The sequence below is a fragment of the Marmota monax genome, unplaced genomic scaffold, assembly GCF_021218885.2.
Source record: "Marmota monax isolate L192 unplaced genomic scaffold, Marmota_monax_Labrador192_F-V1.1 WCK01_AAM20220418_F8-fsc00072, whole genome shotgun sequence".
Taxonomy (NCBI): Eukaryota; Metazoa; Chordata; class Mammalia; order Rodentia; family Sciuridae; genus Marmota; species Marmota monax.
Window position 1 is genome coordinate 2822471 of NW_026692356.1, and position 12854 is coordinate 2835324.

Consider the following 12854-nt stretch of genomic DNA (forward strand, 5'->3'; position numbering starts at 1 on the left):
AACAACTTTATAGCTCTCTGTAGAGAGCTGCAATTCCTGGGACAGGTTACCTTAGCTACAGACTGGAACAGGGGCAGGTTCTTGATAAGAGTGGAGGAAGGGCTCTGAAGGAATTTACATTTCAGTCCCTCAGGGGACAGTCTCAGACTTCCCGGACTCACTCAAAATTGGCCTGACTGGATCTAACCTGACTCTATTTACCTATCTATACCGACTTGTCTAATTCTGGCTTCATTGACCCCTCTAATTTTAGGAACTTCTTACTCCTCTAAGGAAATAGGACAGCGAACTGGAAAGGGGTGGTTTGGGGCAAGCAATTTTGGAGTTCCCTTTTAGAAGTCAGGTTGGATTGAAGTCTGGTTGGGGAAGAATAGATAGTCATCTGGGGGTGGGTGCTTCTATGAGAGAAACAAAAAACATGAGTACTGAGTAAATGTTGCAGCATCTGGGACATGTCAGTGAAGATGATAGCAATTAATACTCTCTCACCAGGAGGTGTGAGGGCTGAGAAGTTGTCCCCATAACAAGGCCAGAGTAGACAAGACTTTTATTTGGGGATGTAAATCTTTTAACAACCCCAGAGTTATCAGGAATGTAAACACAGCAATTAACTCTTCTTTTTTTAAATATTTATTTTTTAGTTGTAGTTGGACACAATACCTTTATTTATTTTTATGTGGTGCTGAGGATTGAATCCAAGGCCTCACACTTACTAGGTGAGGGCTCTACTGCTGAGCTACAGCCCTGGCCCCACAACATTTAACTCTTAATGTTACAAATCCCCATTCCCATAAGATGTAGTTAAGCTACTTAATGTCATCAGAGCTTGTAAAATCTATTTACATAGAGAATCCTTTATTTCTGTTACTTAGGGCTGGATTGTCATACTAGCCAACATCAAGCCTACCTGTGTAGGTTAGGAATATCTGTAGGCCTTAACCTAACTAAAAAATTGAGTTCACTTACTTGCTATAAAATTCATTACAAGGTACATATTTCTTTTTATGTAATAACCACCCCAATCAGATTATAGAACATTGCCATCACTCCTCTTTCCCCAGAATTTTATCATGCCAGATGTAGATAACTTTTTAAGAAATGAATGAACAGTTTTTCTTTTTCTTTGTTTGGAACTGGGTATTGAACCCAGGGGTGTTTAACCACTGAGCCACATCTCTAGTCCTTTTTATTTTTTGAGAGGGGGACTCTCTGAGTTGCTTAGAGCCTTGCTAAATTGCTGAGGCCAGTCGGAGACTGTCTCCTGAGGGACTGAAATGTAAATTCCTTCATCCTGCCTCAGCCTCTGGAGTCACAGGGATTACAGATGTGAGTCACCACACCCAGCAAGTGAACTGTTTTAAAAAGTGACAGTTTTATTATTTAGCCAGCAGTATGTGAGGGTTACATTCCTCCACATCATCTTCTTTTATGGTACTGGGTTTTGAAACCGGTGACCCCTTTACCATTGAGGCTGGTCTGAAGCTTGTGATTCTACAGCCTCAGCCTCCCAACTCACTGTAATTACAGGCATGCTCCACGGTGTCTGGCTTCCCCTGTATCATTTACAGTGCTTCTTAGTAGTCTACTGTTTTGAGTATGACCATTCTAGTGGATATAATGTGGTATCTCACACTGTTCATATCCAAATTAATAAACATCCAAATTCTAATCTCAAATTAGTCATTGTAGATTTAATTTGCATCTTTCTAGTGACTGATAATTCTTAGTATGTTCTCTTGTGCTAATTGGACATGTTTATATCTTGGAGAAGTGTTTATTCAAATTATTTGCTTCATTTTAGTTTTATATCTTATTGTAAGTTATAAGATCATATCTGAATGGAAGTCTTATCAGATGGATCTTGCCTTTTTTATGCAGTCTGACAGTGTCTGCCATTTCAGTGGAATGTTCAGTTCATTCATGTTTATTATTACTGATATGGTTGAATTTTTACCTGCCTTTTGCTATTTGTTTTTTGCTTTTCTCATATCTAAAGATACTCTGATCTGTTTTTTTCTAAGTTTTTCAATACCATTTTATACTCTTGATTATTTCTCCTGCTATATTGAGAAACTATCTTTTTTGAATAGTTGCAGTAGGGATGACAGTATACTATCCCAGTCTACTTCAAACTAATATACTTAATTCAGATAAGATGTAGGAACCTTGTTCTAATGAATATCCTGTTTTTTCTGTGCTTTTATTGTCATATGTATTGCATGTTGCAAGTTCAATAGTACAGAGGTATAACTACCGCTATACAGTCTTAAATCCTCACCTTGGAATGTCTTTTTTTTTTTTTAGTTGTAGATGGACACAATACTTTATTTTTTTATATGGTGCTGAGGATCAAACCCAGTGCCTCACACAACTAGTTGAGCACTCTACCACTGAGCCATAACACCAGCCTCTATTTTGTTGTTGTTGTTTTTGAAAGGATAGTGTACTTGACATTTTTTTTCTTTGAATATCTTCAAATATGTCATCTCAGCGTATTCTGAATTGTATTACTTTTGGTGAGATACCATTTGTAATACTTTTTGGTCCTCTGGTTGATTGATATTTTTAAAAATGTTTTTTTGTTGTTGGCTTTTTTTTTTTTTTTTTTTTTTTGGTAGTTGTAGATCGATATCATGCTTTATTTGGTTTTATTTTTATGTGGTGCTAAGGATGAACCCAGTGCCTTACATGTGCTAGGCAAGTGCTCTGCCACTCAGCCCCAGCCCCAGCCCCTGGTCAATAGATTTTTGTTTCTGCTTTTTTGTTTGTTTGTTTTTTCCTTGGGCTTATCTTTTAACAGTTTGGATAGCCTTCAGATTTTAGCTATGGATCTGTGGTTATCCTCCTTTTTGGTTTGTTGAGCTTCTTGGATCTGTAGATTAATGTTTTTCATCAGATTTGAGAGATTTTTGGCCATCATTTCTTCAAATATATTTTTCTATCTTTCTTCTGTGATTCTCTAGGGTATGTGAGTAACTTGAGAGTTTTTTGTTCTGTATATCTGTGTATGCCTGAAATATGTGTTGGTATACTTGATGTTTCCATGGCCTCCAAGTTTTTTTTTTTCTCCCTCTGTTTGAGTTGAACAATCTCAGTTAATTTTTCTTCACATTCACTGATTTTCACATGCCACCTCAAATCTACTGAATTTTTTACTTCCATTATTCTATTTTCCATTTTCCCAGGTTTTTGTTTGGTTCTTTCATATGTATTATTTCACTTTGAAATTCTTTGTCCAGAGAATCTTGGTAATTTTATGAACTGGACTGTTTAAGAGTCACAACTTTTTGTTTCTTTGTATGCCTTGTCATCTTTTGTTGGATTTCAAATAATAGAATATAGCAAGTATTGTTTCTGATTTTTTTCCCCCAGTTCTTTGGTTAGTGACTGGCCTCCACTAAATCTATGAAATCTGTCTCCACTGCAGTATGCAAAGCTACTGATGTCTCTACTCAGGTGTTTTCCCTTTAGTTTTGTGTTTGTTTGTATTTGGTGCCAGGGATTGAACTCAGGATTGCTTAACCATTGAGCCATATCACCAGCCGTTTTTATTTTTTGAGACAGAATCTTACTAAGTTGCTCACAGCCTTGCTAAGTTGCTGGACCGGCTTTGAGTTTGCAATCCTTTGCCTCAGCTTCCCAAGTTCCTGGGATTACAAGTGTTTGCCACTGTCCCTGGCTAATTTTATACTTATTTTATACTTATTCTGGTTTCTTAGGGTTAGCTGCTGTGTTTGCATAGTTTAGCAGTTTGCCAGCCAGTGATTAATCAAGGGTTGTACTTAAACTTTTCCATTCAGTCAGGCGTTTGCTTTTTGCTGATGACTCATAACATGTGGGCTGACAATTAAATTCAAGTTGTCCCTGGGTTTTGTTTTTTTACTGGGCTTTTTTGTTTCTATTTTGTGCATATGCAAAGGTTTTGCCCACCAATGGTATGTGGGTAGCTTGAGAGTCTTCTTTTCTTCATACCTATAGTATACCTGGAATATATGAAATGCGTACCAAGCTCCCATGACTATCTTGCCTCCCATGAATCTCAGTTAAATACCTAGCTACTCCATCTTTACACCTAGCTACTCCATTTGCCACAAAAAGGACTACAGCATCAGACTAGTGAACTGGTCATCACTGAAGTCAAAATCAAGTGAGTCCCTTCTGTTAGGGGCACTAGGCCTTATTTACAGGTTCTGCTTTCTCCCTGGATGAACCACTACATTTAAAGAACTGGCATGGGATAGGAGCAACCCTAGGCAGTCAAGACATCTCAGATTCATATGTTCTTAGCTAACCTTCAGTGTTTTATAAATAAACATCATATTTTGCTGTAGGTCTTCTGTTGATTCCAAAGTGCTGAAATGGTTATTTTTGATGATTTAGTCAAAAGATTTATATGAAAGTTGATTTCTTAAAAGGAGGGGCTGGAACTCTAAGCAGGAAGTATGAATCAGGCGGCATAGCGATACCAGATTTCAAACTATACTACAGAGCAATAGTAACAAAAACAGCATGGCACTGGTACCAAAACAGGCGGGTGGACCAATGGTATAGAATAGAGGACACAGAGACTAATCCACAAAGTTACAACTATCTTATATTTGATAAAGGGGCTAAAAGCATGCAATGGGGGAAGGATAGCATCTTCAACAAATGGTGCTGGGAAAACTGGAAATCCATATGCAACAAAATGAAACTGAATCCCCTTCTCTCGCCATGCACAAAAGTTAACTCAAAATGGATCAAGGAGCTTGATATCAAATCAGAGACTCTGCGTCTTTTAGAAGAAAAAGTTGGCTCCAATCTACATATTGTGGGGTTGGGCTCCAAATTCCTTAATAGGACACCCATAGCTCAAGAGTTAATAACTAGAATCAACAAATGGGACTTACTCAAACTAAAAAGTTTTTTCTCAGCAAGAGAAACAATAAAAGAGGTAAATAGGGAGCCTACATCCTGGGAACAAATTTTTACTCCTCACTTCAGATAGAGCCCTAATATCCAGAGTATACAAAGAACTCAAAAAATTAAACAATAAGATAACAAATAACCCAATCAACAAATGGGCCAAGGACCTGAACAGACACTTCTCAGAGGAGGACATACAATCAATCAACAAGTACATGAAAAAATGCTCACCATCTCTAGCAGTCAGAGAAATGCAAATCAAAACCACCCTAAGATACCATCTCACTCCAGTAAGATTGGCAGCCATTATGAATTCAAACAACAACAAGTGCTGGCAAGGATGTGGGGAAAAGGGTACTCTTGTACATTGCTGGTGGGACTGCAAACAGTTCGGCCAATTTGGAAAGCAGTATGGAGATTCCTGGGAAAGCTGGGAATGGAACCACCATTTGACCCAACTATTGCCCTTCTTGGACTATTCCCTGAAGACCTTAAAAGAGCGTACTACAGGGATACTGCCACATCGATGTTCATAGCAGCACAATTCACAATAGCTAGACTGTGAAACCAACCCAGATGCCCTTCAATAGATGAATGGATAAAAAAAAATGTGGCATTTATACACAATGGAGTATTACTCTGCACTAAAAAAATGACAAAATCATGGAATTTGCAGGGAAATGGATGGCATTAGAGCAGATTATGCTAAGTGAAGCTAGCCAATCCCTAAAAAACAAATGCCAAATGTCTTCTTTGATATAATGAGAGCAACTAAGAACAGAGCAGGGAGGAAGAGCAGGAGGAAAAGATTAACATTAAACAGAGATATGAGGTGGGAGGGAAAGGGAGAGAAAAGGGAAATTGCATGGAAATGGAAGGAGACCCTCATTGTTATACAAAATTACATATAAGAGGTTGTGAGGGGAATGGGAATAAAAACAAGGAGAGAAATGAATTACAGTAGATGGGGTAGAGAGAGAAGATGGGAGGGGAGAGGAGGGGGGATAGTAGAGGATAGGAAAGGTAGCAGAATACAACAGTTACTAATATGGCATTATGTAAAAATGTGGATGTGTAACCGATGTGATTCTGCAATCTGTATTTGGGGTAAAAATGGGAGTTCATAACCCACTTGAATCTAATGTATGAAATATGATATGTTAAGAGCTTTGTAATGTTTTGAACAACCAATAAAAAAAATATCCTATATAAATCCCCCCTCCCCACCAAAAAAAGGAGGGGCTGGGGTTGTGGCTCAGCAGTAGAGTGCTCACCTAGCATGTGTGAGGCCCTAGTCCAATCCTCAGCACCACAAATAAATAAATAAACAAACAAACAAACAAATAAATAAAGGTATAAAAAAGGGGGCAGGGAGGATTGATCATTCAAAGCCATCAAAATGGTATAATTGAATTATTGTAAAAGGAACAGCGAGATGGTAGAACACGGTTCCAACAATCATCCCCTAGCAGAAACATGGATTTAAACAGTCAAAGGGTTAGGGATACAGTTTAGTGGTAAAGTGCTTTCTGAGATGTGTGAGGTCCTGAGTTAGAACTCATTTACCACAAAAAACAAAATATACAAATATCCATGCATAAAAATTCCTTGAGTCAGATAAACCAGATTGTTTTATAATTAGAAATAAAAATAAATAGAAATAAAAATTCATTGAATAGAGTAGGAAGGACAATTTTCTATTACCTGGGTCACTATTGCCCCAATCCAAGCAGCACAGCATAGAGAGATCATCTGCCTGTGCACGAGAGGGAAGTAAGCATAGAACTTTGCCTTGGAGCCCAACATTGGTTTGGCACAGTGAAACTCAGTTCCAAAGCTCTGCCCCGTAACTTCCTATAGCTGCTAACTACAGGCTGGCACACATGGATTGTGTCTCTAGTGCTATCCTAATGTCAGATGGGCACCTGCAGCCACAGTGAAATGCTGTAGGGTTCCATCTTATACTATTGTTGATCGACGATAGTGGTTGTTGGGTCAAAAATACTAATGGCAGCAGGCATACCTCAGCAACCAGGTGCTTGGATTCTGGCCTATTGCAGCATCTACTATGGCAAATACTAGTGTTGTAGCAGCTGTTGTGGTTGTGGGCTTAGGGACCAAAATAGAAGACCTGCCTGGAATCTCTGGAGAGACTCACTGTTGAATAACTTTCCCAGATAAAGGTAGGTTTCAAAGCCTGGGATAAATGCATCTGCTAAGCATTTTGTATGGTGCTAGTATGCCACAAGGATCAAGAACAGTTGGGACGGTGCAGTGACACATCGGTAATGCTGGTGGCTCCGGAGGCTGAGGCAAGAGGAGTCCAAGTTTGAAGTTAGCCTCAGCAATTTAGTGAGGCCGTAAGTAACTTAGCAAGGCACTGTCTCAAAATTTTTAAAAAAGTGTTGGGGGTGGGGGCTGACTCAGGATGTTACTCAGTGGTAAAGCACACCTGGTTTCAATTCCCAGTACATAAAAGTAGAGGAATATGGTAGCATCAAAGTGCCAGTGACCAAGCCTAAAGCAACATATCGAGAGAATAGAGAACCAATACAAAAGATCAACAAAAAGAAAAGTTGGTTTTCTGAAAAATAAATTTGAAAATCTTTATGCTAAGAAGAAAAGATGGCTTATAAATCAGAGGTGCAAAAGGAGACGTTATATAATTGATACCGCAGACATACAAGATACTATTATGAAATATTATGTCAATAAATTGGATAACTTTGAAGAAATTAATAAATTCCTGGACACATATAGCCTACTAAGGTTGAATTATGATGGAAATCTGAACAAACCAATAATGAGGAAACTGAATCAGAAATAAGTCCAGCACCTAAATCTATCAAATCTGTTTAAAAACAAACAAACCAACAAACCAACTACTAATTCTTCAAAACTGAAGAGTAGACAATACTTCCAAGACTAGCATTAGCCTAATACCAAAAACAGAGAAAGACACTGCCAAAAAAGAAAACTGCAGGCTGAAAATCTTACTTTCACAACTTCTATTCAACAGCACTGGAAGTCCTATGTAGAAAAATTAATCAAGAGGATGAAATTAAAAGGCATCTAAATTGGAATGGAAGTTTTATTGTTTCTATTTGACAGCAGTTATGAACTCACATAGAAAACATTTAAGACTCCACTGAGATACTATTATAGATATAATGAATGAATTCAGCAAATTTGTAGGATACACAATCATATGGAAGTCAGTAGTGTTATGTTCACCAAGAGTAAATGATTGAAAAAGAAATAAAGCATTCCCATTTGCAATAGCTACAAAATTTTAAAATACTGAGCAAAAAAAAATCTAAAGTACTGAATTATCTCTATACAGAAAAGTATAAAACATTGATGAAAGACATTGAAGATGACACAAATCAATGGAAAGACATTGCATGTTCCTGGAATAGACAATTAAAAATTGTCAGAATAACAATAATGTTCAAAGTGACCTACAGATTCAATGCAAACTCTATCAAAATGTGAATGATATTCTTCAGAGGACTAGAAGAAACCATCCTAAAATTTGTGTGGAACCAGAAAGTGTCTCAAATGGGCACAGCAATCTTTGCTAAACCGAACTAAACTGGATGCATCATACTTTGCTACAGTTACCAAAACATCAGGCTGCTGGCATAAAACAGAACAATGGGATGAATAAAGAATAGAGAACACAGAAATAAATCCATACATTTACAGCCAAGTGTTTTTTAACAGAATTATGAAGAACATACAATACGGAAAGGTGTATGGTGTTGGGAAAATAATACATGCAGAAAAATGCAATTAAATTATTTCACAATATTAAATATTTCATAATATACAAAAATCAATAAAAAGTAGATTAAAAATTAAAGTTCCAAAACCTCTAGAAAAAAACATATCCATGACATCAGTCCTGGAAATAAATTTTTGGATGACCTCAGAAGGAAACAGTCAATGAAAAAATAAATTATGAGACTATATCCAAGATTCTGTACAGCAAAGGAAACAACACAGTAAATTGACACAATGAAAAATATTTGCAAACTATATCTGATGAGGATGAATTTACTAAATTTATAAAGAACTCCATTTGAGGAAAATATTGCTATTTAAAAATGGGCAACAGGGGGCAGGGATTATGGCTCAGCGGTAGAACGCTTGCCTAGCACGGGCGGAACCCTAGTTCGATTCTCAGCACCACATAAAAATAAAGGCATTGTGTTGTGTCCACCTACACCTAAAAAATAAATAATTAAAAAATTGAGCAACAGACCTTCTTTCTCAAAAGAAGATGCTTTTCTTTGGGTCTTAAATGTCCCCCAAAATGCACATGTTGAAGACTTGGTTGACAGCCTATGGCACTATTGTGAATAATGGAACCTTAATAGTGAGACTTATTGGAAGGAAGTTAGGCTGTTTGTTGTGAGCATGCCCTTGAAGGGGATAATGGGACACTGCCTCCTCCATTTCCCAGGCATCATGAGGTGAGCAGCTTTGTTCGGCTGTGTGCTTCTTGCCCTAATATTATGCTTTACCATAGGGCCAAAGTGACAGGACCAAGTGACCATGAACAGCAGTCATGAGCCAAATAATTTTTCCTCCTTTTAAATTTATTTTCTTAGGCATTTCATCACAGCAACAGAAAGCTGACTAACACAGAAAATTGGTACCCAGAAGTCAGGTAAGTACTGTGAGTATACCTGATGATGTGATTCAGAAATCTTTGGTTTTCAGAAGGAGCTTGGAAAAGTTTTGAGAAGCAGGATAGAGAAATTGTAGAATGATGTAAGCAGAGTTTAATGGGAAATTCTGGTGGGTGTTCAAATAATCAGAATGCTTATAGTAATGTGGAAAATAAATGCTGTGCTAATGAGGTTTTGGATGGAAATGAGGATTCCATTGGGAATTGGACTATGTGCCCTTTATATTACATTCTAGTGAAGACTTTCCTCTACATTTTGTCCATGCCCTGAGATTTTTTGGGAGTATGAGTTCGAAGGCAATGAACTAATTAATCTGATGTAGGAAATTTCAAGGTAGTACAGCATTCAGTTAAGGCATGGATATTGCTAACTTCAGATTTAGAGTACAAATTGGAGGCTCAAAGCAGAGTAGAAATATTTGAAAAACTTGCAGTTTGGCATAAAAGGGATGTGTATAAAATTGCAGTCAAGGATGATGTGATTGTTAAATAGATTTCATGACATTTTTAAAAAGAAGCCAAGTTCTCACCAAAACAGACATGAAGATCAATGGTACAGAATAGACATAGAGACAAACCCACATAAATACAGTTATCTCATGCTAGACAAAGACATCAAAAATATACATTTGAGAAAAGAGAGCCTCTTCAAAAAATAGTGCTGGAAAAACGAAGAAATCCATATGTAGCAAAATGAAATTAAACCACTATCTCTCACCCTGCACAAAACTCAAAGTGGATCAGGGACTTAGGCATTAGACCAGAGACCCTGTGCCTAATTGAAGAAAAAGTAGGCCTAAATCTACTCATGTCATCTTAGGAACTGAGTTCCTTAACAAGACTCCTAAAGTACAAGAAGTAAAATCAAGAATTAACAAATGGGATGGAATCAAACTAAAAAGCTTCTTCACAGCAAAGAAAACAATTAAGAATGTGAAGAAAGAGCCTATAGAATGGGAGAAAATCTTTACCACATACACCTTAGACAGATCACTAATCTCCAGGATATGTAAAGGACTAAAAGAACACCAAACAAACAAACAACAACAACAACAAAACAAATAACCCAATCAATAAATGGGCAAAGGAACTGAACAGACACTTCATAGAAGAAATATGATAAGTCAACAAATATATAAAAAATTTTCAACATCTCTAGTAATTAGAAAAATGCAAATTAAAAATACACTGAGGGCTGGGTTGTGGCTCAGTGAAAAAGAGCTTGCCTAGTACGTGTGAGGAACTGGGTTCAAGTCTCAGCACCATATAAATAAAATAAAAGTATTGTGTCCATTCTAGAACTAAAAATATTTAAAAAAAAAAACTACATGGAGGTTTTATCTCACTTCAGTCAGAATGGCAATTATCAAGAATACAAGCAATATAAGGGATTCTTACCACTTTATACTATCACTTTTGTCAAAAAGAGAAGAGAAAAATTAAAGGCCTGTACCTTCCCTGATGACCAACTGCATGTGTATCCCATCCCTTGTCTATTAAAAACTCTGCCATATGCTGCTTGTTTTTCCTTAGAGCAATTAAGAGCGGTGTGAGGCTCTCCTGTAAGAAAACAGAAACACTTTAGATTCATACAGTTCTATATTTCACAAAGAACTGAAAATTGTATAAATGACCCTGTGAAAATAAAATTATAATAAAGAGAAAAAACACACAGTAGCTCTTCCTGCTTAGACCACTGCACCTGCACTGTACTTTGACAAGTGCTGCTCCCCCACACCACCACAGCATCCTTCAGTGGCAACATGAACTCCAGCCTTCCCCATAACACACTCCAAACCTGACTCACTCCAAGAAACTTGTCTTCTACCACAGCATTTTTCATGGTGCTATAGGGTAATATGATTGCTCTCTACGCAAAGCAAGATCTACTTGAGGACAGGGGCTGTATCTTTGATTTAGATAGACAGGAACCCTAAAACATAGTAATCAAGGTTTTAAATATTTCTATTGATTGAATGAGCTAAATGCTCATCTTCACAGACAGGTCTCTCATTCTATATTCTGAAGCATATTTACTTTTTCAGAAGTACTTTTCCCCCAACAGAAAGATTTATTGATCATAGGTTTCTGAAATATTACAAAACTGTGCACTCTATATCCAGTATTAAAGGACTCTCTTTAAATTTGCTTCATGTTTATGGGGCTACACTCTTTGGTGGTAGTCACTAATATTTCAGGAATTAAGAGTTTCAAGGAGCTCTAATTTCAGGGAGCTCTTCAATGACATGGACTTTCATCCAGGTCAGGGAAGGAATTAACCTGATTCTCTGTTACTTGTGTTGTCAGGATCCAGAATCTACTGCCAGGCATTCCTGCCCCAGATGGATCACATTAAGAAATAGGTCCTGCATTTAAAGGGACAGACTTAAATGAATTTTGGTGGCTTATGAGTAAAAGATCCATGGACTTTCTCCTATTATCAGAGGAAAGATTTTCACATTAACTCCTCCAAAAGTTGGTACAAAATAATATTCACACCTATGATTATAACCTAGGGACACTCATGCATATCTAGTTTTAAAATAATCTGTACAGGTTCCACTTTAATTTCCACTTCAAGCCACAGTTTATATTAGTAGAAATATAAATCAGAAATAAAATTATAACTGGGTTAGCAATACATATTAATTCTGATCTATGTGGACTATTTTTAGCATATAAAAGGCACTAAATCACTTAAATGCTGAATAGAAAGATATCATATAATTAACAATATCCATAGCGTATCCAATTATGTCCATCATTAAGCTCCTAAGGCTTATATGCAGTCACATGCCAGTACATATATTTATGCTTTGGATGAAGAAAAGAGATTTAAAATACCAACTCTGAATTCTAAAACTTTAAAGAGATTAATAAAAACTTAACCATATTTTTATGTACTAAAATAAGCAATGTTAGGGCTGGGGTTGTGGCTCATGGTAGAGCACTTGCCTAGCATGTATAAGGCACTAGGTTTGATTCTCAGCACCACATATAAATAAATAAAATAAAGGTCCATTGACAACTAAAAAGTATTTAAAAACCCTGAAATCCTAATCAAAATACATTATAACATGGGATCTGTAAACTCAAATACTTCTGGATAGAGTACTTACTTGAATAATACCTATGTGTATCAATAACAAACTAGAGAACTCATAATCCTCAGTTAAAGGATCTCACTCTGCAATGCCCACTAGACAGCAGTATTGGCTCAGAGGAGAACAGAATCAATTCTTTCAGTGGGCTT